The sequence below is a fragment of the Neopsephotus bourkii genome, unplaced genomic scaffold (assembly GCF_033783945.1).
Source record: "Neopsephotus bourkii isolate Nb327-2 ecotype Australia unplaced genomic scaffold, CSIRO-AGI_Nbou_v1 NB_1760, whole genome shotgun sequence".
Classification (NCBI taxonomy): Eukaryota; Metazoa; Chordata; class Aves; order Psittaciformes; family Psittacidae; genus Neopsephotus; species Neopsephotus bourkii.
The window spans coordinates 5578765-5605993 of NW_026902234.1; the positions used below are offsets into that span (position 1 = coordinate 5578765).

General features: G+C 42.7%; 2 long non-coding RNA genes across 3 annotated transcripts; one reads left to right on the plus strand and one right to left on the minus strand.

Annotated features, from left to right (window-relative positions):
* Positions 1-5035: 5035 nt before the first annotated feature.
* Positions 5036-13812, minus strand: LOC133225359 (uncharacterized). The gene is made up of 3 exons (XR_009729118.1): positions 13686-13812; positions 13391-13586; positions 5036-5143 (listed from the first exon to the last, which is right to left on the minus strand). It is a non-coding gene; the product is annotated as an uncharacterized LOC133225359 (long non-coding RNA).
* On the plus strand, positions 13120-24620 carry LOC133225360 (uncharacterized). 2 transcript variants are annotated; one of them, XR_009729119.1, is made up of 4 exons: positions 13120-13899; positions 15914-15985; positions 17140-17230; positions 24281-24620. It is a non-coding gene; the product is annotated as an uncharacterized LOC133225360 (long non-coding RNA). The 2 variants fall into 2 exon arrangements; XR_009729120.1 differs by lacking the exon at positions 13120-13899 and having other exon boundaries at positions 15917-17055.
* The last annotated feature ends 2609 nt before the right edge of the window (positions 24621-27229 follow it).

Here is a 27229-nt window from a genome sequence, read left to right on the forward strand (position 1 = left end):
TACAGTGATGCCGCCTGAGATGAAGTTTTACTTTGGTAGCCCTTTGTTTGCCATCCAGGCTGTAGTGCTTCTCTGTGTCATGAAGTCTTCTAGTGTTTTTTCATGACAGGGTGAGTTGGACTCTCCCTTTTGTTCAAACATTTTCTGCATAACCATGTGAGTCTATGAGCCAGGCAGGCGTTAAACGAAACAAAGAACTCCAAAACCCAAACTAAAACCTGGCAGAAATAAATACAGAATACCTTTCCATGTGGTTGTGCTGGGATAAAATACACCCCTTTACTCAGGGCTCACACACTCAGCTTGTATAGAGTTAGATCTACAGCATGGTAAATTCAAAACTTTTATCTCGTTACCTAGTTAATGAGACCACAGGAACTGAGAGTTATGAAGGAAGCTGCTGTGCTGGCCTACAGTGGAAGAAACATATGTATCCCCAAACCTTTTTGTTTGTTTTGCTTCAAGCTTTCATGTGTCAGCTGGAACCAGGTGGTGATGGGATCAATCACAGCTTGCCTGGGATATCAGCAGCCTGGGACAGCCAGCAGCACTGGGCTGCAAAGAAGCGAGTTGCCAGAGCTATGGTGCACGACAGGGGCTGGACCAGTGAGTCTCAAGAGTACAGCATAACACAGGGAACGGCTGATTAGCTGTGACAGAAACAGAAGAATAACCAAGCACCAGTTTCTTCAGAAGAACATATCTCAGGGGACCCTATCACCTTTATTGAAAATTTCACTCGAAAGACCTCTCTGGAGAAGCAGCAGGAGCAGATGTACTCCGGGGACAGAGGAGGAAATATCCACCTACTCAGCTATAGAAGCTTCATATATATTATCCCAGTGAAGTCAATGGATAATTTCCTATGGCACCTTGCAAAAAGCTCTTAGCTCTTGCAGGTCTGTTTAGCTTCAACTGGCAAACAGCAATGCTGCATACATATGAGATGGTATTAAACAAATGTCCTAAGCCACTTTATTTTACTTTGGATGCTTGGCTGGCAGGCAGGTAGTGAATGAGCTTTGTTCTCTGCATAAGATATAGCCAGCCACCTATTTCAGATGGTAAAGTTCAGCTGAGTAGTCAGACAAGTCTGTGATAAATGGTTCGAAGTTTACATGAAAAATCCAAGTTCTTCCTCTTTCACCATTCAAGCTATTGAGTATTGCTCAAACTTGAGAAGTTTTTTGCAAGATTTGAGTCCTGTTTCAGTTCACGTATAGCAGATTAGCAAAAGTTTAGAATTGAGAAGTGGCTGAAAGATTTACCAAACACCAAAGGAAACCTGCAGTCTTCTCTCATCACACAAATCTCTCCTTTTAATCTCTCCCTCACGCATTCAGTTGCAGTTAGGCCTATCAGACTAGAAGAGGCTTCCTGGACTAGCAAGAGCTCCTCTTATCACAAACACATAGATTCACTTTCAACAATGTGTCAGGTTCAGTCTTAAATACCATTAGATTCTTGGTGCTCACTCTTCCCCCAGCAAGACTGTTAACAGCAAGGAAGTATTTTCTGATTTTGCTGATTTCTTGTGGCCAGCTTGTATCTAGCCAGGTAATTCAGGCCTCTTCTTGTTTCTCCTTGGTCAAGTTGGCCATGTTTCTGCTCAGTGCTTCCAGTTGGTATCAAGCTTTCCTGCCCATGGGATGCTCATAGCTGCCCGCAGGGTCTCATCAAAGTTTTATGCTAAAGCATTAGTACTTTCCAATCACTGTCTCACTGGATTTTAGTTACTTGTTTTGAAGGCTGGGTCATACTGTAGCATAAGAGTCACCTTGGATAGCATTGCCATGTATTTCTATTCACTTACAAGCTTAGAGCAAGCAGGGGAAATTGTACTGTTAGTCCTAACTTTTAAATTATTATTTTTTTCAGTCTTTACACATGTTCAGTCTTTATATGCTTTCTCTTTTGCCTGTTACAAAGATTCCCGAAATGTTTAATCACTCAGACCCATAGAAAGTCTGAGTGACTCTCCAGGTCTCTTTAATGTTTTAATGCCTGGACTCTGCACTCCATCTGCCTTTACTAATCAATTCCATGACTTTACCAAACTTTGCCCTTTTGAAATGCAAAACCTTATTAACAGACTCATTTATCTGTTCCATTTAATTAGGAAGTGTCAGTCCCTGACCACTTGATCCAAGTAATTTTTTGCTGCAGTCATCAGTTACCAAAACCAAGTTTCAATCAGCATCATTTCATACTAGTTCTGTGAGAATTTTATGAGGAAATTTGTTGGCTACTACATCTGGAAGTATCTGGATTTTGTCATCATTAGTGGCATTTGTTCTTTGATCCCTATTTGGGAAGGTAAAAATTTCCCTGCACGATACAAACCCAGCAGAATGCATCTCTCCAATAGCATTACTGATGACTTTACTCATAACCAGAGCCAAATCAGGGGCATCGCACTTTCCAAGTACTCTCTTTTACTAGCTTTCCCCAAAGTGATTTTAACTGGAACAAACTCTGCTTTTTGCATGCTATCCCTTCTGCACATCCTTCTTTGCAGTGTTTCGTATCATTAATGTGCAGTTCTCTGCCACCACCTTCACCTTTATCTCTGCCTTTCTGAATAATGCATATGCTTTGAGACCAGTGTTCCAGCAGTGATTGCTATTCTGTTGTGTTACCAGTGTATACTTGTCCTGCCTAACGCCCTGCCAGCTTAGTTCATGCTCTTGCCTTTTCTGGTACATACACTGTTGTTAAATATTCCTGTACCCCACACCACAGCTTTGCTAAGACCTGCTCCTGACACTCACTGTATTGCCAACTTGGAAGCAATTCTCATCACAGTTCGCACTTTCTTTCTGCTTATTCCCTGCTATTCTGATCACTGAAATTCCTTTATGCTTTGGCATACCCTCGTGTACCTAGGCTTTCTCCTCTGGTGGTCTACGGGCATGTGGAGTCTTTGACTCTGTAGCCTTCATTTCTCAGCTCAAAGCTCTGCTTATCAGTTCAGCCAGACTTGCTTCCAGAAGGCTATTTCCACAGTTGCTCAGACTGAGTCTGTCCTTCACAAAGGGTCTTCTTTCAGTAAATACATCCCAGTGGTCAAACATTGCCAGTCCTTTCGTTATCTGTTGGTCTTCCTCAAAGCACTCTTTTTTTTTTTTGCCTAGTTTTTGTATCTTATAGCATCAGAAAATGCTAGACACTAGTGCTCTTTTAAAATAAACAATATATTAAGAATGGAAATTTAACAAATAATAATGGCATCTGCCCCAAATCTCCTGTAATACAGTTCTAAAAGCAAACTCCCTCATGCAAGCAGCCAGCCCAGAAAGACAACTGAGATGCAACCAGAAACCAGAACCAGCAGTGAATATTCTGTTCCCCCCCTCAGGATTTCTTGTCTATGCAGAAAGTTTTGCCATCCTTGCTGTGTCAGTCAGAAGCATGAAAACAATTGCCTGAGGTAGACAGAGCAATATCAGGGAAGGAAAAAAAAAAGTCTTTTTGCTGGTTTATTATTTTGTTCATCAAAACAGTTCCACTGAGGTGGCTCTGTTGGTATTATATTAGTGTAGCTATGCTGGCAAACCCTTTCACATGTAGCGAACAAGGTCTAATGGAATAGTAGGAATAGCAGGGACTACACCATGTCCGTTATGCTTTGGAGGGTGATTCAGTGGGGATGGCTTTAGGATCACATCAATTTTGGGCAGAAATAAGTGCAATGTGAGAAAGGACAGGAACAGCCCTTGTAGAATTTAAAACTATAGTGAATGCCCTCAGGAGTGTCCTCCACTCACAGAAGTTCCTCAGGAGTCACTTTCTGAGCTGTGGGCTCAACACTAAGTTCTAGCAAACTAACATTTTGACCATGTTAAGCTGTAAAAAACTGCTTAGAATACAAGTGACTTCATAACAATGGCAAATATGTAAGAAAACAACGGACTTAACTGAAAGCGAACCTGAAGAAGTAAGGTAGCCACTTGACTTGGGCAGGCAAAATGCATACAAGTTTCCCTTCCCTTCCCTTCCCTTCCCTTCCCTTCCCTTCCCTTCCCTTCCCTTCCCTTCCCTTCCCTTCCCTTCCCTTCCCTTCCCTTCCCTTCCCTTCCCTTCCCTTCCCGTCCCTTCCCTTCCCTTCCCTTCCCTTCCCTTCCCTTCCCTTCCCTTATCTCTGCTTGCCGATTTCAGACATAATATAAACTCACAGTAGAATTTGATTGAATGAAGTGCAAAAATGTATTTGCACTACAAACAGATTTGTATTGTAATAAATTCAGAACTGATGTGTGAATTAAGAAAAAAACATGGTATTTTTGGAACTGCCAGTGCATAATTTTTTTATGCAACAATTCTTGTTAGTTAAAATATCACTTATGGAGTCAGAACAATGTAATTTCATAGATGATCACCATCATAAGCACATATTATAAATATTGAATAAAGTTCTGTAAGGAAACAGCCCCCTTGGTATATCTATCTCTGGATTTACGCCTGTAGATTTAACAGTAAATTAGGTGAAAGGAAGTGCTGGCTAGCCACTAAAAACAGAAAATTAGGGTTGTGTTGTTTCTACACCTGGTTCTGTTCCCAGTTCACTCTGTGGGCTTCAGGCAAGTGATTTCAACTCTTTGTCTCATTTTCAGTATCTGCAGAAATCAGAAATATGCTAACATTTATCTGTCCTTCTGGGCCCACAGAGGATTCGTTAACAAATCTGCAACACACTGATGTAGCTGTAGAGCAGAGTTGTTGAATAACTGTGATTGGCATAGGAATGGACCTAGAAAGACTTGAAGAATGTTGGCCATTAACCGCATTTCTGTCAACTCTCTGTATGTACCCAGAGACCACCCTGCTCAGGGTGCTGGCTCCCTGGGCTGCAGCTTTTGGGCTGTATGATCAGCCAGGTGATGTGCTGGTCTTCTCTCCTTCTGCCCACCTGAAGGGAGGCTCTGGCCAGCTGTAGTCTGCTTCCACCCCATTCCCTCCCCTGCTTTCTATTGCTCAACAGCTGTATGGTTAGCTGAAGAGTGAACAGTAACTGTTCAAATCGGAAGCTGAGCCTCTTCTTTAATTTTTGGTTAGATATATACCTGCAGCTCAATGGACCCCATTTCATAGGGATGATTCACGAAGTTTCCAGCTGTACTACTTCCCTCTTCAGCATTTTTCTCTAGATGAAACAGAAGCTCTTCACTATTTTCACCTTTAAAGGTTGAAGGGGAGATTCCGAGAAGAAAAAAAATCCATCTAGCCATATTAAATAGAAAGAAAATACCTCTGGCTCAGCTTGTTTTCTAGCTGCAAATCTCTCGAAGCTAGGAGGGTGTATCAGAGAAAAGCGGATGCATTTTTTGGCTTTGTATTTTCCCTAAACATCTGCTATTAGTCACCATCAGAGGCAAGAGTCTAGAGGGACCTTGGTAAGATTCAGTATGACCATTCTTACATTTTGATATTATGTTCTGATAATTTGGCCTTATACAGCCTCGGAAAGCCCAGACATGGTAATGTCTGGGCAAAAGGACATGGATCAAACTTTGCTATCGAAGCCCGTTCAGTAATATTTTGGAATAAGCACATAATAAAAAAATGATGAAGAATCCACCCTTCAGCTTGGCTGTTTGCAGCAAATATTATAAGGGTATTAAACTAAACAATGGCTTGTACTCATCTGGCTCTCCAGATGTTTTCTATGACTCTTATTTTCTATCAATCAGTTAACCACGGTTTTTGCTTTCCTTAGCAACGTATTTCCAAATCAGAATCAAAGAAACTAACGGCAAATAATGAGGGCTAGATTGTATTTGATTGCTGCTAGTTGCTCATGGGAAAGGAAATTGCGAGAAGCACTGCCAATCCTTCACACTGGCAGACTGGCCAGGAACACTTCCAGCTCCCCTGACTGCCTCCCCCCTAAGAGTGCTCCATGCCAAAGGGGCTCTGTAGTGGTTGCATCTGATGGGCAGACCCCATGGCTAGGGATGGAGGGAGACATGAACTAACTGATTGTTGTATGGGATAGGAGGTACAGAATTATTTATTCTCTTTCCACTCAGTCCTTTATTACAGCCTCCCCAGCTTGCTCACAGATACAGCAGGCTGCAGTTACTTAGATTTTAGCAGGGGTGTTTTTAGCCCAGCTCCATGAGGAAGCACAGCTCATACAATTGCAGTGTGTGTGTGCTTGCACACATGGCTGTCTAATAACTTTTGAACCCACTGGCCAGTTGCAGCTGAACCTGGACAAAAGGTGGAGGTTTCAGAGATAATCAAATTCCTAAGTTTTTGTGAAAATACAAAGCTGAAGAGTTTTCCTACTGCTGGAAAGGCTGTAGCCCACGCTCAGTTCTCATTTGACATGGACAGTATCCACTGGGGAGAGAGACTGGATGTATGTGAAGGAACGCTTCAGTCAGAGCTTATACCTTATTAGATATAAGGGAATCCACACCGTAGCCAAGGCTTCTCTCCCTTATGGATTCTCCAGTGTCTGATAAGGGCAGAATTCACACCGCAGCCATAGTATAATTCATTTAAAATGTCAGTCAGGCATGAAACACTAACTCCATTGGAAACTAGGCTTCCGGAATAATTCTGGTATTCATGGAAATACTTGTTCCTTCATAAACTGCAAAGCTTCAGGAGGAATTATGGGTGTTTCTCCTTTGCTTCCAGTCTCCAAGCTAGCTCTCTTGGAGCTATCTCTGCCCAGCAATGCACTGGTTCTTTCTAGCACCCACTGCCTCCAGAGGTTTCAGCAAGGAAAGTTGTATTTCACTTTTTTCCTCAGCGTCATGCTCATCAGGCGTAACTTGTCTGAAGAACCTGATTCATAAAATAACACTCCATTCCCTTTTAGGCTCTCAAAAAACCCCCAAAACAACCCAAGAGAAAAAAAAGAGGCCAGCTTTCTCAATGGCTTCCTGGCCAGAAAGAATTGCTGGCTGCTGAGCACTTGTGGAAAAATGCTCTATTGAGAAGTGTAAATGAGAATGGAATCTTTCTGAAAATCTGGATCCAACTGGGGACTATCGGCACTTCAAAATTTGGCCCTCTTTGCTTTTTGAAATACTTAGCTCTTAAATGAGTAAAATCAGAAGTGACTTTTCAAAAGCCTCCTGCCTTCATTCCCCCTTATTCTCAGGTAGCACTGAAAATACTTGTGGTATTGATGTCAAGCATTTTGCTCGAACCAGCGGAAAAAAAAAGGACACATTTCAGTTGGCTGAATGCTCAGGTTTCCTCTAGATACTGTTTTAATAACAAACTTATTAGGAAATTACCCAATTATTTGTATTGTCTTCCCATGTTAAAAGAAAGAATGTTATTTCTTAATTTCAATATTACTATTGAATAGGGATAGCTATTCCCTGCAGAATGAATAGATTATTCCAGTCCACTCAGGGATCAGGATTATTTCTGGCTGCTACATTTCCTTGGGAATGAATGCTAATATCATGACAAGTATTTGACACCGGTATTAAAAAAAAAAAAAAGAAGAGAGATGTATCAAGTCATTCAATTACTGATAAAGAGGGAGCAGGAGATCAGCACACAGAGACACATGTGAGTTCTCCTGTCAGAGAGAATCCTGTGCAAAATGGAACAATTCTGATGCCTGGTCTTGGCAGAATTTAAGTCTGTGCTGATTTGCCACAGATCTGAATGGGAGCAGGGCCCAATGACAAAGAAAGCAAAATATATTTCCCATATAGCCACGCGGTGTTGTGTGGCTTCAATAGGTGTTGCAAATACATGCTGGGAGTTAGAGTCTGGCTCTGTTAAAAGTCAGGGTTGTGGGAGATTGTGCTGAGATTGTAGGCAGGACAGATCAGATATTGCAGGAGCAAGAAGGAAATACAAACCTCACAGAATTAACATATATTGTCACATCCTATTAAGGTTTTCTGTAGGGCTAGATCAGATTAAATGCATTGAATCCCAGTCATCTTACAGCATATGAAAATATTGTCATGGATAGAATTTTTCATTAGTGAATAAAATGCAGAATAATGAACAGTAGACAAAAAAGAGAGAAGATGTAAAGCCAATCAAACGAAGGGCAGATGTTTAAAAAGTCTTTTGCTATTCAGGATTGTGATCCAACAAAAGCAATTATGTTTCTGCTTTCTCAATTTCAAAACAGCAGAAAAGAGCTTTGAGGTTTTTCCAGTGCTTATGGCCTATCTCCACACCGTTAACTGAACAGAAGGTAACATAATACCAAACATAGCCAAAGGCAACTGATTCCATGCAAAGCTTGTAATTTGGGACATCCAGTGAGTTAAAGAGGATCACAATCAAGAAGGAGATACATATATATATATATATATATTCAAAAAATGACAAAGAAATCTATAAGAAGCCTAATTAAATTATCTTATAAATCTGGAAGAGGAATCATAAAAAGAAAACTGAATCAGTGCCTACAGGTAGAAATTCCTCTTGGTAACTGTCCTCTGAACCTGTGAAAAAAATAATGTGGGGGATTTTGTTGAGGAAAGGCTGGCATGTGGCTGCAAAAAAACAATGGTCTTTCTTGGCAAACTTCTGAATATTCTGTTTGCTCAAAAATTTATTGTGCTATTTTTGAATGGATAAATATCAGAGATGTAATTATAAATACAGTCTACCACACTCCTCCCTGAGTATCCCTAACCATGCACCTGAACAAAAGTCAGTGAGGCTGAGTATGGGAATATTCAGTGAATGCAGCATATGCATGGTCATAGAATGGAGAGAAACGTGATAGAATAGAGAGGGAAAAGATTCAGTGCCGATCATTCTACACTGTGAGACAAACACTTTCTTAATAATATAATATTCTTTCTGTGTTACCGTAAAGAGATGCTACTTGCCACTCAGAGTGTGTGTACTGTGCCATAATAAAAAATGGAGAGGGTTGCATTCTGCCCTTTGTAGCAGTCATACAACCTATGAACATTGCCACTGAAAGGGGTTTGCGGTCAGGCACAAGGACACACAGCTGTAGAATAGTAAGCTGTTGAAGTCAGTGGAATTTTTGCCAGGGACTTCAGTGGGGCTGAGATTTCCCCGTACAGTTTGCCTTCTCTTTAGCTGACTCTTGTTCTGCTGTGCTATTTAGACAATACAAGATGCTTCCTGATTCCTTGGCTCCCCCAGAGTGGGAGCAGGAAGCATAAAGTCTCATTTTTGCAGGTAAGCAAGCGGAATTTCTTCAAGGCACCATGAGATGAACCTGGGCATGATCCCAAACTGTCTTTTATAAGCCTAAAATGCAGCTTAGGCAGAATGTAGGTCATACTGGGGGTCACACAAAATCCTGCCAATCTTGATTAGGTGTCTCCCAGGCATGTATGTTGCTGAATGGGACTTCCTTAGATACCCAGTATAGACCTACTGCATGTGTTCAGCCACTCCTACCCATAGTCAGTCAGCTCAATGAAGTGAGAAGGAGCCTTCCTGCAAAGGAAGGAGCTGGCGTGTGTTTCCCCCTGCGGTAGAAACTGCTGAGATGCAGTGAAAGCTAGGAAAGAACCTGGGAAAGAAAAGGAGGGTTCAGGGGAGCAAGGCTCTTGATCCCATCATGGAAATAAAGAAGCAGAGGCACCAATTACTGTCCCCAGATGCAGACTTCTGCCTCATTTTCCTGGGCTCTGTGTGAAGCAAAGCAGTGCTATTGCTTTTTTTGTCTGGTTTGATTTGGGTTTCTCTTTTTGCAACAGGAGGCAGAAAAAGCAACAGCTCGCTTCTCTGACATCTTGAACTGGCCCTGCTGCAGGGCTGCATAGCTGAGCCATTCCTGTTTCCTTTCACAAGCTGGACCCTCCCTACCTCAGACTCTTTTGGGTCAGAAGCAAGAGGTTTGCCCTAAAGGTGCACAGGACCAGAACGTAGGACTTTTAATGGCAACTGAGTTCCCCCCTCCTCAGCTTATTTTCTGGGGCACATGGTGCTAACTAGAAGCTTTTGAACATGAAGCTGTGTAGTTGCATTAGCTTAGGATCAACTTACAGTAAAGCAGCTCCCCAGCTGGCTTGCAAAACAGAAAACAGAGGCTCACCTCTGCCTGCAAAAGACCATGTCAGCATAGTCTCATGGTCTCCAGCATTTGCAACCACTTCCTTTCAAATGTGACAATTGCTATCTACCTTTTGTGCAATTGTCTGGCAGCTGCAACACTTTGAGAAATAAAAGTTTTCAGTTCTCTTTAAGTTAAGCTGTGGGTTTGAAGGTCTCTTAAGAAGACTGTCATTGAGAAATAAGAGGTAGCAGGGGACAGAAACGAATCACACTACACACTGAAGTGAGCCGCAGTGCAGCTGGGAAGTCAAGAGCTGTAGAGCTAAACAGAGCAAAGACGGGGCACTGTTTTTGCAGTGTGTGTAGACAGGCATGGACCAAAAACAAGGGTTCAGAGCTTTCCATTCACAGTGGGAATACTCATTACCTGCACCTCTCATAGCACTCCTTTCTACTCGCTCTGGCTTTATGAGCTCTGCCTTCTGGGCTGCAGAGTGACCCAGTCAATACAGAAATAATACAAGTACTCTCATCGCTATTCTCACTCTCACCTAAATTATTCTGATGAGACTGCTGATATATAGCTGGAGTCCCACTTCTGCAGCACATATTCAACAGGCTGCTAGCTAAAAGTATCACTACAAGTCCCATACCAAAGGAACAGCAGAGATAAGCCACCTGTCCCCACTTGTGACTAAGGTACCTGAACACAGGACAGCCCAGCACTGACATTCAAAGATACAACTGCAGCTCTGACAGGGAGCAAAAGTCCACTCACTGGGAGATTCAGTGACACATTTAGCCATGCACATTCTTAAGGTATGTTTTACATCGGTGAGTACAGACAGACACACCTGCTCCATCTGTGATCCAGGCCAAATGGTTATATGACATTCTGTTCCAGGAGATACAAGTTTGTGAGCTTAGGTCCAGTGCTGTAGCTAAACGGGTACACACAGCTGTGGGAGCAGGGCTGGATCACCACAAATGACAGGAGCAGGCATATGTCTCACTGTGCCCACCTTTGCATAGTTTCTTTCCCAGTGCTAGCTTTCCTCAGCTGATGTACAGGAAATTTAAGCTTTATATCTATCTACATGTCTTGCCTGTGGCTTAACCCAAACTTGTTACCTAACCCAGGAATTTACTCACTGTTTATCTCTAAAGCTAGAACGCGCACTGTCTAGCCTGAATCTTCAGACTTCTGGGTCAGTGGAGAGGCAGTCTGTGGGGACACATTCAAGCTCTATCGAGAGCCAGCCGTTAGCACAAGCACAGTGAGAGCAGTGGCTTAGGCTGACCTTTGCCTGGGTTATAATGGGCTGTTATAATAGCCATTTAACTAGTGTCCCGCATCCTTGAAAGCCAGGCTGCCTGATGACATGGAATGAGAGGTCAGAGTATGCGTCAAAGAACCTGCTGCTTCTCCTAGGATCAGCAGTCATTCCCCTAGTTACCCAGTGACCACAGCCAAGAATGGATCTCAGAGATGTTACACTGCTTCCCCTCCCCTCTTAGAGCTGGAGTAGCCCTGGGGACCTGCTCTGCTTTCCCCCCCTTAAGGCAACAAAGCTGGATTCTGGGATGTTGCCAGGAACCTCTTGGTCTGTCCCATACACAGTGTGGTACGCTGCCACATTCCAAATGTGCCAGTTGCAGAGGAGCTCAGGCTGAAAGATAGAAGCAAACACTTGAATGGTGGTTGTAAAAATACAAAGAAACAGCACATCAAGGCTCACCCTCAACACGTAGTTGCCACTTCATTGCTGAGGTAGGTTGACTGTGTGGACTCTGTCCCTGCTTAACTCCAGGAAAGGATGCACCCCAATTACCCACCAGCCTGCCTGACTGCGTGCTAAGAAGGGGATGTGCTCCTACTATTGAGTTGCAGTGTAACAAGCGGCACCAGTTGAGAAGTGGTTTAAAAAGCCATCCTTTACTACCTCTCAGCTAGTAGTTGGTGCTTTCGAGCAGAGTTACCTGCCAGAGCACATGCCATTTTGATCATAGCAACAGGGAGGTCACAAAACTCATCACAACAAATCCATAGGCAAACATCTAGTGTAGACAGAGCTTTAGGTGACTTGCTCAGCACTGTGAATTTTGATTCAAGAGCTAAGCACCCCCTTCCAGGTATCACATAGCTGGCATGACAACACCAAGGGTTGCTATTAGGTGAGCTCTTCTGATTTCTGCTGATCAGGGTTAAGATGTGGATGTACTCAGCTGTGTCCAGAATTTTGTCCCCTTTCCCCAGAGGTTACTGCCCAATCAATTTTGCAATTTAATGCTTTGTCTGATTGCTCCTTGACAATGATTTCTATAAGGTGATTCAGGTTGAATGAAATGAGCCTTTGGAGCTCGCCTCATCTGCACAGCTTCTTAGAGGATCCCAGCCAATTTGTAAAAGAAGTACTGGGTTCAGCTCAGAAGAAGAGCTGAAAGGGAGCCCATTGCAACCTTATGCTTTTGGGATTCATGCTGCACTTTAACAGGTTAGCCATTGGCCCCATGAAGGTCTTGGGAAAGAAGATGGAAAATGCAGAAATACCTCAACTTCACCCCTACTCTGCCCCAGTAGGCTCCCCTAAACGCATTCTGCGGGAACAGATGGCATAGGAATTGGCTCCGTCAGCTTTGTACGAGCTAGGAACTCCCTTGTGCCAAGGGAATCCTCAAATGGGGAGATTCGGCAGCTCTCCAGCTCCTCCAAAGTGGGTCAAAATGATTTAAGAAGCTGGCCCTTTGCGGCCTCATTTCCTCTGTAAATCGGCTCAAGTACAGGGGATGATGGAGTGGTGAGAAGGCAGAGAATAAAATTTCCAAGAGGATCAAAATATGTCATCTTAGCTTTTGTATGTATAAACATGCATAATCTGACATTTTGTTTAGACAGTTATTTAAAAAGAAACAATCTTTTTAATTAAAATGAATGCAAAGGAATAGGCTATAAATATGAACACAGGAAGGTAGGAGTTGACAGCACACAGCTTCCCAGACAATCTTTTTTCAGTTGTTATGGAGCATAATAAAATTTTGTTTTGCTTTGCAGTTTTTCCATAATGTTTATGTTTATTTTAGGTAACAGATTAACTGTAGGTGATGGGGTTTTCTTCCCCATAAATTATGTCATGGGTTGGAAGCCCTCATTTTACAGCTCATATGGTGAATGAGAGCAGTGAATGAGATTACAGGAGGAAAGAGAGGGTGGATGGTCATGTGGGAAGACCATACCTGGATTCTGCGTGTGATATACTGTCTATACGTATATTACCATTATCACTAAACTATTGCTGGCTCCAAGTCTCATCACCTTACCTTACCTCTGCCATTGCCCCCGCTGCCTGCTGAGCTTTATCCCTGCTATCTGTCCACCTAACTAGTGAAATGCTAAACAAGTTTTGATATTTACCTGTTTACGATTAAACTGCAAAATGATCTGCTGTGTTCTGATCTAAATTAAGGTCTGCATTAAATGTCATAGCATTTATCTTTCATAGAACGAGACAGCAAGGACACTAATTTCCCAAGTACTCAATCACTGCCCCATGCCACTGGAGAGCGTCTCGGGGAGCAGCATGCCCACCGCTCACAGCTCACTGGCAGCACTGAGGCGGAATCGTAAAAGTCAATTAATCATTAAAAGCTGTTACCAGCCCGTATTGAACCGCTCTGGCACAAAATGTTAATCAGCCCCACATCGATACCATAAATTCCTGCAAATTGGAGTGGTCGATAGCGCCGGATCAATGGGAGGGCGTGAGACCTCTCCACTGGGCCCCACCAACATGGCCGCCGGGCAGCCACCACACCCCTCCCGGCAGGCCCCGCGCCCCGTCGTTGCCACGGAGACTGCATGTCGCCCCCCAGCCCGGCCTGCTGGGGCTGAGGCGGGCACTGATGCATCACTGCCTGTGATGGGTCTGTCAATAACACTTAGCAGGGGAGGGGAGCCCTTCCCGCCGCGCTGGGGTGATTTAATGGCTCGAGGCGCCGTGTGCCACCGCATACGTGTGAGGCTAAACAGGCCAGGGGCAGCTGCTGCCTGGGGACGGGCTGGGGCGGCTGGCGCCGTGTGCCATTAACCCGGGTGCTGCTGCAGGACGAGTAAGCCGGAGCTCCGTGAGTTAGGAAACTGTTCTCTGCTGGGCTGTAATATGTTACTCATGAACGGCTGTGGAGTTGTTCATTAATCCCTTGGGTTGGTGTTTTCCTGCAGCCTTTGGTGCACTGCTGCCAGGCACCCATAAAATGGTACTGGAGCACCCAGGGCAAGTGAAGGTGTGGAGAGATGGGAAGGTCACTTCTGCTTTGATACCTGCCTAAGGCTTTTTCTCACAGAGCTGTCTCTGTTGAGACAGTGTGAGTGGTACGAGCGAGCTGCCCTGCAAAAGGAACACTTTCACCCTTTCTTTCTCGAAGCATCGACATGTGTTTGGGTGTTGGTTGCAGTGAGGTTAAATCCTTGCCGCCCGCATCCCTAGGGCCAAAGCACACTCCCAATCTTCCCACACAGATGTGCAGGCCAGACTGGGGCAAACGGAATAGCCTCTGGCAGAGAAGTGGGCACAACGGGAAGGACTGCATTTGAAGTGGGAATAAGGACTCGGTCCCCTGAGGCTGTCCTTGCAGTGCCCCTGCTGCCTTTTGCTGCTGCTTTTCCTGGGAGGGCAGAGATTCCTGCCTCCCATCCACAGGACTGCTGAAGGCTCAGCTGAGCCCAATCCATTTATCTCCTGTCACTGTTATTAAATCTGACCTGCAGTAGGGGAAAAATAGCATTTTTAGGATTGCAGGATATTAAGAAGCCTCTTTAGAGATGAAAGAAATGCCGGATACCGTTACTCTAGGGAAGGATTGTGTTCCACCAGTTTCATTGTCATTTAACGTAGAACATAAAGGTTAACGCTGAATAAAATAATACCCATGTTGATTATCTTAATAGTCTCAAAGTATAACTTTTCCCCTGGACTGCAGTTATCTAATCCATGTGCTGTACATGCACTGGCAGTATTTTTCACTTTTTCACAGTGCTGATATGGTCGTTCCATTAAATTCAGTGCCGAGAAGCTATTGTGTGTATCTCTAATACAATCATTCCACACTCTATGTAAAAATGGGATATATATGGATCCACAGACATGCTAATTCCCAAGATTTGTATGTTTTAAAAGATTAATAAAAAAGTCCATCTTATTATTATCTGAGTTATAGGAAACATCAAAATAAATTAGGGATCCTACTGCAAAGAAATCTCCTATTCAGTGTATTGAGGAGGGAAGATGTTATGAGTGTTCAGACAAAGGTAATACAGTGCCTCTATTTAATTGCCCTGACACCTTGCTCAGCTCCTCCAGCTATACTCTGAGAGCTAAAAAAAATCCCCTCTCATTGTTATTAATTGTATTCCTTTTTAAATGTAATGTCATATCGCTGCGGGCTGAGCTAATGAAACATACCCATATTACCAAAATAGGCATATTTCTTTTTGTACAACACATTCTATCAAAACTGTCTGCTAAAGACATTGTGTTAAAGACCTTTCACAGAGCAATATAAAGAATATCTCAGCTACTCCAACATTTCTATTACGTGATTATTAAAATGCCCAGGAGGACTAAACAATATAGTGTGGATCCAGTTATCATATAAGACTTTAGAAATATTGTTAATTCCTGCCACTGATTTATGTTAATACTAATGCTAGATTACATGCTATGGCTACTAAACAGCCACAGCATACCAATTCACACAAAGACAGCTTCCTTCTCTCTATGGGAGCTGTACTCTTCTGTTATAATGAGAATCTGAATTATTTATCTCTCTTTATCCTACAGTAGTTCACTTGACCACAATCACTTCTTTTCCGTCTGTTTCTACAGCACATCAATGCATGTAAACATGACAAAATAACAACTATCTTTACCTATTTCAGCCACTTTAAATCACATGAGATCAGTCAGAGGAATGTAAGCAAAAGTATTGTGCAGAGCTGAGCAGGAGAGAGGTATGAAGTTTCTTAAAAGCTGAAATGACACCCCTACCCCAGGTTGTCTTCGGTATATTTAAATACAGGTCCAGTGTAAATAACAAACTGAACAACACAGAACACTTCCTTGCTGATGGTTTCTGCTGATGGTTTCCTTGCCTTGGATACCTGCTGCTTTTCACAGCTCTAGCTGGGTACGAACAGCTTCTCCGCAGCATGTGCACAGACTCCACTATCTCTGTGTGGGACTCCAGGCAAAATCAGCAGCCTGGGTAGGACCAACTACTGGTCCATTTGGGATGCTCACTTAAGAAAGCAGTGTTCAGTTCCGTCTTCTTCCTAATCAAAAGCAGGGATGTGGCCAAAGCTCTTCTACATGAAAGATGAATACTGCATCTGTGAAGTTGTACAGCAGTCTGTGACATGTCTGTAGAAGTGTTTTCAACCTGTCTGTAACACCTGTTCTGCATTCATTAGTGCTGAGTTATGCATTATTCATGAAAATAGTTCATTTTGCCCCCTTCATATGTGGCACATGTATGTTTTAGTTGAACTCATGTGATACTTGTATGCTCTTGCCCCACTACCTGCTGTCTCACTGCATTTTGCTTGGCCTTGGCTCAGCACGACAGTAGGAATCCAGCCCTGCTGAATTAGTTCTGAGCTCCTTGGGGAGGGCTGGTTCTCCTCTTTTCAAAGTAAAGAACACTACATCTAGGATGCTATCTAGCAGTGGGATACCAGCATATTTCACGGCTGCTTCCATGCCTTTTGCAAGCAGTGGTGAAAAGTAGGATGTTCTTGGTCATGGCAGACATCCTACAAGTGTCAATGTGGAGGCATGCAGGTTCCCACTGCATGCTGCTCTGTAACCTAGGCTCCAAGAAGATTTAGAATTTACAGTTGCACATATTGCTTGCCATAAGGAGTTGCAGACATCCATTTTACCTGGTAGCAGGACAGGTACGGACTATTTCTGGGCTGTTAAGGACCCATGGTGGCAATAGAAGAGCATGTTGTAAATGAAAGATGATCAGCTATGGAAAGAAGAAAGACAGCATTTGTGAAAATCTGAGCTGGTAGGGAAGGTGACTATCATGATCCTCACGAAGTGCTGAGGGAAGGGTTGTAAAGGTTATTTGGAAACTGACAACCTAAATTACATTTTCTAGGCAATTTGAAGTGGGAATGATGAAAAGCAGAAAGACTGCTCACAAGGTGGTATGTGCCATTTGGAAGAATTCTGTGCTGTGCTACCTGTAGGTAGGTATTGGATGCACAAAGCTTGGAGCCTGTCCAGGCCATTAGAAGACCTATATCACCATTTTTTATGTATGCTTGACCTTTCAGTTACACATCAGTTGAATGACATATTTTTTCCACTGTGCTTTTAGCTGTTGCTGTTCACTGCACTGTTTCACTGCTATTGCCACCATATAACAGGACATACTATGACAAGTTTTTCCACAGTCCTTGCTTGTCCAAGGCTCTGCAGGTATCTGTTTGCCCTGCCAGTTAAACAAATCTAGGTCAACAGAACCATCATGCTGTTCACTATCCATCTTATTTTAGTGACACATCATTGCCAATTTCAGCTACCATGTAAAGCACTTAAGTTTTCACCAGGAAAAAAAATGTGGAGTGGAAGTAGAATGGTTCTTAAAAAAAAACAAACCACACAAATAAAATCCTTTCCCCCTATTTTTTTTAAGAGCATGATGGTAGACTTTCTCTGTCAGGCTTGAGACCATATTCTGTATGATGCCAGCAAGACCAAGGGGGAATAGATGAGAGAAGTTTGCAGGAGGTGTCTGAGGTGGCACCACACAGCGTGAAATCACATTCATTTACCCATCAGAGCCAAATGAGTTAAATTGTGATGGGTGTTTTGGCCACCCATTCTGTGTAGAGGGCCTGACCACAGCTGGAGATGCTGTGGTGCTGTATGCCTGCTGTTTTGAAAGTCATAAACCCTCATTATATGCAAGTCTTGATCCTAGTGTCTAATTTTTTTAAGCTTGTCCTTGCCCTTGCTGGCTCCCCCTCACCTGCACCTGCATCAGGCAGCCTTCACTGTGCTATTATGCTATTAGCCTAGGAAAGCACTGGGAGAAGAAATGCTGAAGAAGGAAAATTGTTGGGCTTTGCTGTGAAGGAAAGGAATGGAGGGCCAGGGCAGTTCAGGCAAGGTAAGAATCCCTTTAAAGGTACTGATTAGGCAGAATCATTTGTAAGTGTGACTGTGTGGAGGTTTGAAGCCACAGAGGTGGATATATGTATGTTATTAAAAAACAGGGTCATTGTAAGGACTTGAATCTTGACAGGAAACTCTTATGGTGAGCTCTGAAATGCTTCCTTCATTGGAAGGAAGCAATGTGCACAAGGCCTTTGCTGCTGGGTAACAGGAGAGAGGACTTCAGAGTCTAACTGTGGTGTCTGACACAGCTGGACTCTGCTGCTGACCCACACTACCTCTGTTTTCACTTCTTCCTCCATCTGGTTAGCTTTGCACACATTTGCCTGGCAAGCTAGAGGTGTCTGCCAGCTGATGACATGCAGACTCCTGAGGCTAGAAGGGAGAGGAGCAGGACCTTTCTGACAGGGCTGGGGAAATGAGCAAGGAGGGAGGAGCAGAAGTGGCCCAGAAGCAATGTGGGCACCCAGGGTCTGCGTGCACAGGGTGGACTTCAGAAGTGATGCTGACCATGTGCTCTGAGCGCCTTTAGTCTGAAGAGGAAATCACATTGAATGTTGTAAGGCTGACCCATCACACTTGGCTAAAAAACCCTCCCTTTCACTCAACCAAGGAGGCCCTGAACTATTCACAAGTGCTATTGATATGGTGTCTCAGAGGTGGATATTCTGAATTCCAATTAGTTGTAATAATTAGTCAAGTTCAGTAAAATACCCTGAAGATGGTCACATTTTGTGTGGTATAAATTAGCCTAACTCTGAACCCTTCAGTATTGCTGTATTAATTTCTATTATCCGACATACTGGTTTGGGTTACACTGGTTACTATGGCAAATCATTTTTCTTTGGGGAAGTAGAAGTCTAGAGAAAGACTTTAACCTTCATTATGGCAGTATAAACCAACAGTAATTCTACTGAGTTTGAAACAGTTATACCAGATTTACAGTGTAAGAAACAAGGTCAGAATTGAGTCGTAAAAAAAGATGCCATTAGGATCTATCAGAGTTCATGAGGGCTTACCTTGTAATATTTAAAACTACGGGTATTTTAGTCAGATAGGGAAATGCATTCTCAGAGTCCAATTTAACAAAGTCTAATTTCAAAAACTGAAGCCCAGTTCTCCTAATCTGAGTGACTTCAGATACATATGGGAATATAAAAACATGATTGCCGTGAAACTCAATCTTCTTCTTTTTAATTAAAGAAAGAATCCTATCTTAGTCACCTGAGAATCTGAAAGATACTCTAAGTATTTGACACTCAGAAGAACTTTTAACAGATAAATTATGAGGACAAGAGACAAAAGCTACCATCAATAGTAAAATCAAATTTAAAATAAAACTAAAGATGCTTTAATAATTCAGAAAAAAAGGAGCAAATCAATCCTGATCTGCAAATCCTGCCTTCAATAAACCTACTGCAGGAATTAGTTTACGTTATAAGAAGCCATGAGTAGATCTTCAGCTCACATAAATCATCAAAGCTCTACTGATTTCAATGGGCTCTACTAAGATAGGTTAGATGAGAACCTGACCTTCAATTGCTTTCTGATTTTTTCCCCCAAATATAATTTTTCAGTTAACGTAGAATCATGTAATAAAATCATAGAATGCTTTAGGTTGGAAGAGAACTTTAAAGCTCATCTAGTCTAAGCCTCCCCTGCAATGAGCAGGAACATCTTCAACTAGACTAGCTTGGTCAGAGCCTTGTCCAACCTCGCCCTGAATGTTTCCAGGGATGGGGCAGCCACCACCTCCCTGGGCAACCTGTGCCAGTGTTTCACTACCCTCATTGTAAAAAAAACAAATAAAATTCTTTCTTATATCTAGTCTGAAACTATCCTCGAGTTTAAAACCCTTACCCCATGTCCTGTCGTAACAGGTCCTATTAGAATTTCTGTCCCCATCTTTTGGATAAGCGCTCTTTAAGTGCTGAAAGACCACAATAAGGTCTCCCAGGAGCCTTCTCCAGGCTGAACAGTCTTCAACTCCTCCATAGGAGAGTGTTAAAGCCCTCTGATGATTTTCATTGCCCTCCTCTGGACCCACTCCAACAGGTCCATGTCTTTCCTGTGCTGAGAAGCCCAGAGCTGGATGCATTACTCCATGGTGGGTCTCACTGGAGCAGAATAGAGGGGCAGAATCACTTACCTTGATCTGCTGCAGAAAAAGCAGTGGACACTCGGGGCTGATGCAGTGAGTGCTCTGCAGATACTCATGCTTCCATGGGGTGATGCCTGATGCAGACTGCAGCTCCTCAAGTGGTCCTTCAGTGCCAGGGCTGGTGCACTGGGCAGGGCTGACACAGCTGCCTGCAGGCCAAACAACGAACAAGGAGAAGGAAACAAGATCTGCTTTTCCCAACAGATCAATTCCCTGAGCTGCTGAAATTCACGGCCACATAAACACTTGGCTAAGCAAAGCATCATGCTGACATGGAGCTGGAAATAAATAGACAAGGGACTGGAAGTAAAGAGCCACCTGAGGCCATTTAAGTAACACCAAATTTGTCACCAAATATGAAGCCACACAATCTGCTACACAACCTGACACACCATACCACACAAAACTTTGAAGAGCAGTTCTACAGCCTGAATTACAGAAGCAAACAGGAAGGGCAGACAAATGGAGGAGCACTGGTATCCTATGCCAAACCAATTAAGCAGTCAGGCCCATCGGTAAAATTGTCTGGAAAGAAAACAGCTTTGTGCCTTTCCTGAGTACAGCACAAAGAGAACTGGGAATACTGCGGGGCTGGAAGGAGACCCAAGCCAATCAGCAAACTGCAGTGTGATGGCCACACTGATTTCTGTTCTCTAGGTCCCCTTGGTTTCACATCTGTAGAGTTCTCCAAATCACTTCCTAATAACTCTATAGTGAATGCTATGAAAATGAAGCCCATACAGTTTTTCTTTTGTTGATAGTGAAGCTTTAAAAACTTGGACATCCAGAAATACAGTTCTATTTTGTGCTGTATTCTTTTCTGCTTGCAAGTGTGGTTTATGGTAACAGAAATGGCAGAAGAAGGATATAATGTCTCTTATCTATTAACAATCAGGCTGCCATTATGACCAAATGGCTTCCCGACTGCTTCAAAATAAAAAGCGCCAGCAAATATTTAATGCTATACAATAATTAGAAAAGTCTGGAATTGTCTCTCAGTCTTTAACCTTAATCATATCAACCTGTTCGCACACATTAGCGTATCAAATGCCAAAAGCCTGCTGGGAACCCATCCCTTTGCCAGCTGGTATGCACTGTGTTCAACCAGGACTCCTTTTTGTATGGGAAGCAATGAAAGAGCATCCACAGTGGTTTGACAAAAAACGTGGAAACCAGAAAACACATCTGGAAGTTTCTGAGAACAAGCACACACACTGTGTGTTCATTTATTTTCCCACAAACAGGGAGACAGACAAGAGGATGTAGTCTGTGAAAACCATGCTTTATCTAGGACTGTATCATCGGGGCATCATATTGTATTACTGCAGAGAAAGCACATGGACTTCCAGTTTTCACCAGGGAGATCAGCTAACTGTTAGTCTGAATACACAGAGTGAACCACAGAGATTGGCAAGGAATTTTGTTACCAAACGTTCATCACCCCTTGAAGAAGTCACGTGCTTTGTTGCACAGAGGTATCATCATTTTTCCACAGAAAGTGGAAAGAAATTCTGTATAGGGGAGGAGCAGATCAGCAAGTAAGGGGCCCAGATTTATGCTCACACATGTCCCCTGCAGCCCCCGAGGGGCATGAGAAAAAGGGGGCACGTTATTGTGGCTGGGCTCCATACACATGCTTCAAGCCACATAGGTGCAGTCAGTCATCCTGTTACACACCTTTCCTTCCCATAGCTGAATCACTTTGTGACTGAAAATGGAATAAATTCTGCATTAAAAACTTTCTCAATGAGACACAGCATTGACAGAAGACAAGTGGATGCCACATAATATTATTAGTGCATTTTAGTCTGAGGTTAAATTTAAACACATGCACTTAAATTTTCTTAATCTCACCCTTCTGGTCTTGCCTCTTTAAGCCTTGCTTGCTAGTTTTGGTCTTGACCAATATGCCAGCATCTATTTCCCTTCTATTGCTGCTTTTTCCCTGGTTAGGTGAGATGACGTCTCTCACAGTGCTGAATTCTGCACTAAATAAAACTCTGTCTTTCTAATAATGAATCCTTCACATTGTCTCAGGGGCCATGTACACAATTAAGAACAATATGAAACTTAATTAACACAGGATAATAATAAGGGTATGAATGTCACAGTGAACTCTGAGTGAATACAGACCCCCACAGTAAATGGTTTGGGAACTGGAGTGAAAGCCAGCTGCTAACACTCTGGTCCCACACACCCAAGTGGCATTTCGACACCTGACCTCAAGTATCAAGGTACTGTAAGGAAAGAAAAGATGACTGTGAAGCAATTAAGGCCCAAAGAGTACATATCTTTATGGGATAGTGCTAAAACAGAGAACTATACCCATAGGTGGTGATGGAGGGAGTGAAGTCTGGGCACTGAGTGCTCTGAATACCTGCAGCCTGCCCAAAGCACCACAGGCCACATCCAAGGGACATTGCTCAAAGTGTGCTTCCGTACTAGTCACTGTGATGGTCACAGGCATGTCCTTTAAACTCCAAAACTCACTTCTGGTCACATAAGGCATTGTCTATCTTGACAGTCTGTCCTATGTATTCCTGTGTCCAACCAGAGTGTACCCTGCAGTCCTGCAGCACACCCCTACATTGTTTGGGACTCCAAAGAATACATGTTAACTAGAAATGCAAGTACAATTTGTATTTTATAATACAAATTGTAATACAAGTACAATTTGTGTTATATACCCAAAAAGGCTCCTAGAGGATAAAAAAGTAGTGGAGAAAGAAATTACTGTCCGCAGCTCATGTTTCCGTTAGGGGAAAATGCTCACTTGCTAAAAATTAGATAAATCTTCGTTACAAAATCTAAGCACAAAGGCAGACATCTGAAGTGTGGTTAAAGTATTTCCATCCCCTTGCTTCTCCTGCCTTTTCTCCTCTCCCCAAGGAGCCAATACAGCTCTGGCAGTTCACACTGGCTGAGAAATGGGCTTCTATTCCTTAGACTGCAGTCATGTGAGTGTGTCTTCTCATTTAAGATCTTCCATTCTGTTTCTCTCAGAGACTGAGAAATCTGCTTTTCAGGAGAAGAAAAAAAAGTGGGGAAGCTCATTAGTAATTTGTTTGGAATTTGAATGTCAGCGTAGTCACTTATGTCGAAGTGACTGAAAAATGTATGTGAGTCCTCTGACTTTCAGCAAGAGATCCAGTGTTCTAACATCAGAATGAACAATATAATTACTGTGTGTATGAAGACATATTGGTCTCTGTATAATGAGGTATTCAAATCTGCTCTACTTGAATCAGATCACAGAGATATATTAAACACACATGGCAAAAGAATTCAGTGTAAGGGTAACCATGTGTTCTGCCAAGTCTTTCTATGCATGAATGGGCTGCCAGGGCACCATAGGCTACAGACAAAGCACAGGAGAGCTGTGTTCAGAGGTAGGGAAATGAGGTGGTGAAGGTATTTCCTCTTCATTCCCCCAAACATGCGAGTGTCTCCCATTTCTCTTCCTCTTTCACAGGCTGGTTCACCTCAAAAGCAATTCTACCAGAATTTACTGTAGCATTACTGTACCATGGTTTCTTGGTATGGTTTATTACTGTGTATTTATAGCACCCAAGAGTGAGCTGGCTGCCTGAGAGGGGTAGCGATTGCAAAGGCTATTCTCAGTTTCAGTTGCAGAATTGTTTTCACAAGTTCGCAATATTCTGAAAAACATGCCTCCTTTTCCAGCGTCATTGCAGCTATTTTCAAGCGGAGGTGCTTGAACTTGCTGGCTATTGGCAGCATGTGTGTGTGCCTGATAGGTGCTGAGGAGTGATTGACATGTCAGAAAGCCGAGGCTTGGGCCCCTTGCTGTGCCTGAGATCATGTATTGCTGTGTACGATCAGGAGCAACCATTGTCAAAGCATGAGATGTCAATTTTTTTGGCAGTGTTATTTCAACATCCAGATACTATGGAAAACATGGTAGGATGAAAACAGTAGCTGTTTTGCTTACTCGTAGAATTGTCTAAGCGTGGATACCATAGAAGATTGAGTTATGCCCAGCTGCCAAAACAGACATGGAGAATGTTTCTGTGGGTCACGGAAAAGTCTGAGCTTGAAGCATACTGTTCCTTGGATGGCTGAGCTGCTGCAGAGCCTTCACTGTGACAGATCAGGAAAACACAAACAAATCGAGGCCATGATCTCAGTCTTTACCACTCACAAGTGAGTGTGTGGTTACATGGACACACTTTCTACTGAGAGTGCAGAATGATTTTAAAGGAAATGTTGTCTTGCTTTTTGTTCCCGGGGCATGTGTGACATATATGATGTATTAAACATGTTTTCTCTGGATACAGCTGCTCAAATGCCTATTGTGTGTACAGGTATTTTCAGAGGACGCTTCTCTTTTCCATGTGTTGATGGAGCCAGAATTTCAGGGTAGCAGGAGTGAGCTGGGAAGGCAGGAGGAGTCCAGTCCTCCTTTCTTGGCAGCCACTGTGACTGTGTTCTGCAGAGCATTTACCAAGATGAGGATGGCAATTCGCATGGAAGATAGGTTCTGGGGAGAAAACACCACTTCATGTGGCTGCCAGTGATACAAACCTGGAAAGAGATTTATCAGGAGAAGCTTGGCCATTTTTAGGAAGTGAGAACTCACTGTTTCGAGGCAGAAAAGGGAGTGAGACCTATCTATCTCTTCAGGGAACCACAGCTGCCAGAGGAAAGGTGTCAGACAGATGTTGTTAGCAAACACAGTTTTTTTTAGAGGCTTCAGTGGTAGCTAGGGAAGGGGAGAAGGGGTGGAAAAGATTTAATGGGAATTGCATATGCAAATACATAAAGCCCAGGCTTTGTGCTTTGTTTCACTTAAAAGATGGACAGTAGAGTTCGGTTTTGTAGAATCAGTGAGGTAAAGCTGCAGTTTTAGAAAAAACAAACCACGGATGGTTCCTATCCTCTTATTTTTCATACAGCTCTTTCAAATCTATGTGAGGTTTCAAATACTAAGCCAGGATTCAGATGTTAAACTCAGTTTTAAATTCATGTTTAGATGAATAGCTGAAACATGTAGAGCTAGACTACTGCAAGAACAGTTTTCACAGCAACATTCTAATACTGAGATAGGTTATAACCCTGTACTGCAACTTCATTGGAAGGAAAGCCTACACCGTGTTTTAGTTGGAAAAAAATACATGTTCTGACTTTTTAAAAGCAAATGTAGTTAGCATTTAATTAGCACAATGGTAGATTTCTGCTTCCCAGGGCATTATGTTGCCTTTTAGTTCACCAAATCTATCTTTGAAAGGTGTGGAAAATCAAAGAGAGACAAATGAGCAGATAGTTAAGCTGGATAGATATGCTGACTTCATCAGACAATGTTTGTTTGGCTGAAAACCTCCCTTTCATCATTATGAAAGTCAGTTCATATCCCTACCCTGTGGAAATGGTTATCTTTTAATTCATTCAAGAGATGCTATCAAAAAAGGGGGAAGTATTTTTTACAACCCCAACCCCAAAATAATACTGCTAAACAATACATAATTCATATCTCTTCGAAATTCTGAATGTGGTCAGAAATAAATAGCAACACAGGCATTTAAGTGCTATTCTCATTGAAAAATGTAATTAATTGGTGTTATCCACAAAATATTTCTTTCAGGAGGGGAGCAGCATTGCTTTAATTACAAGTAATTGTTTTCAAAATCACACAGCTCATAAGTTTTGCAGGCTAGACAGTGATTATGCATCAATACAGTAATCTATCACCTTCATTATTTTAGTCATCTGGGTGTGATCATCAAACTTTGGAGTGTAACCCAGACAAGAAACCAGACATATCTCATGCTTCTATTCTTTCCAAATCACTTTGTTTTGAAAGAAAAAGTTTGCACTGGGGATGCAAATTGCAATGCTTTTGTTTCAAATGAAGTCTGTAAATTAAATTGTTTTCCCATTGTCTGTTATTAGGTGATGACAATGGAAAGGATGTTCTTGTGACTGTGTGATGCCCTGGTGGGCTCAGGACACCCCCGTATTGCTGAATTCTGCCCCAGCCTAACTTTGAGTATAGGAGATTTCACTTTCTGCATTTTGTTTGGACTGTTTAGTGAGTGTAGCAGGAATCAGCTGCTGGAGTCCAACTGACCAGCTGGACTGCTGACCAGCTGACCAGCTCACTGCTCTCTTCGTCTGAGACCCCACAGTGGCTCACACCAGCTACCTTTAGGTGTTCTCCTAGAGGAATGACTAAACCTCACCATAGAGGAATGACTAAACCTCCTTCCAACTTGGGAATGCAGGGAGCCATTAGTGTTTGTACAGCTTAATACCTGATCTATTGAATTGAAAGTAGTTACGTAACCACAACTTATTGTCATTACTATTATTGTTGTTATTATTACTAAATAAATGCGGAGCTGAGTTTGTTATTAACTGAGGCACTGCTCATCCCACTCTATAGTCATTCCTACCTGAGATACCACCTGAGATACGCACCCATGTAAATCAAAGTTAAGCAGAGGATTAAGTGCTGTCCTGCATAAAGATGGCTTAAGCACATGTTTTCCAAATCAGGCCGTAAGCTGTTATTCTACTACTGTCTCTGCAGTAGTGCTTTTTCTACCTCATTAGAATGAGAGGATGCTTGCATAAATTCCTCATATTGACATACAAGACTATGCTTGTCTCCCTGAGAATTTGGAGATTTCTTTCCTTTTCCCCCAAATTAATAAGTGCTGTCACCTGCATCGCTAAACACCAATTTGCTGCTTACCACTAACAAGACCTCCACGTAATGTAGCTAACAGTAGTATTTCAGAAATAGAGCTCTCCTCTTCCCAGCACGTCTGACAAGAACACGTTAGAGGCACCTGTCCCCAATATTTTGTTTTCTCTTCTTTTACGTGGGAAGGAAGAAATCTAAAGTACTGAAATTTTCCCTGAAAGGAAAGTAAATGAGAACAGG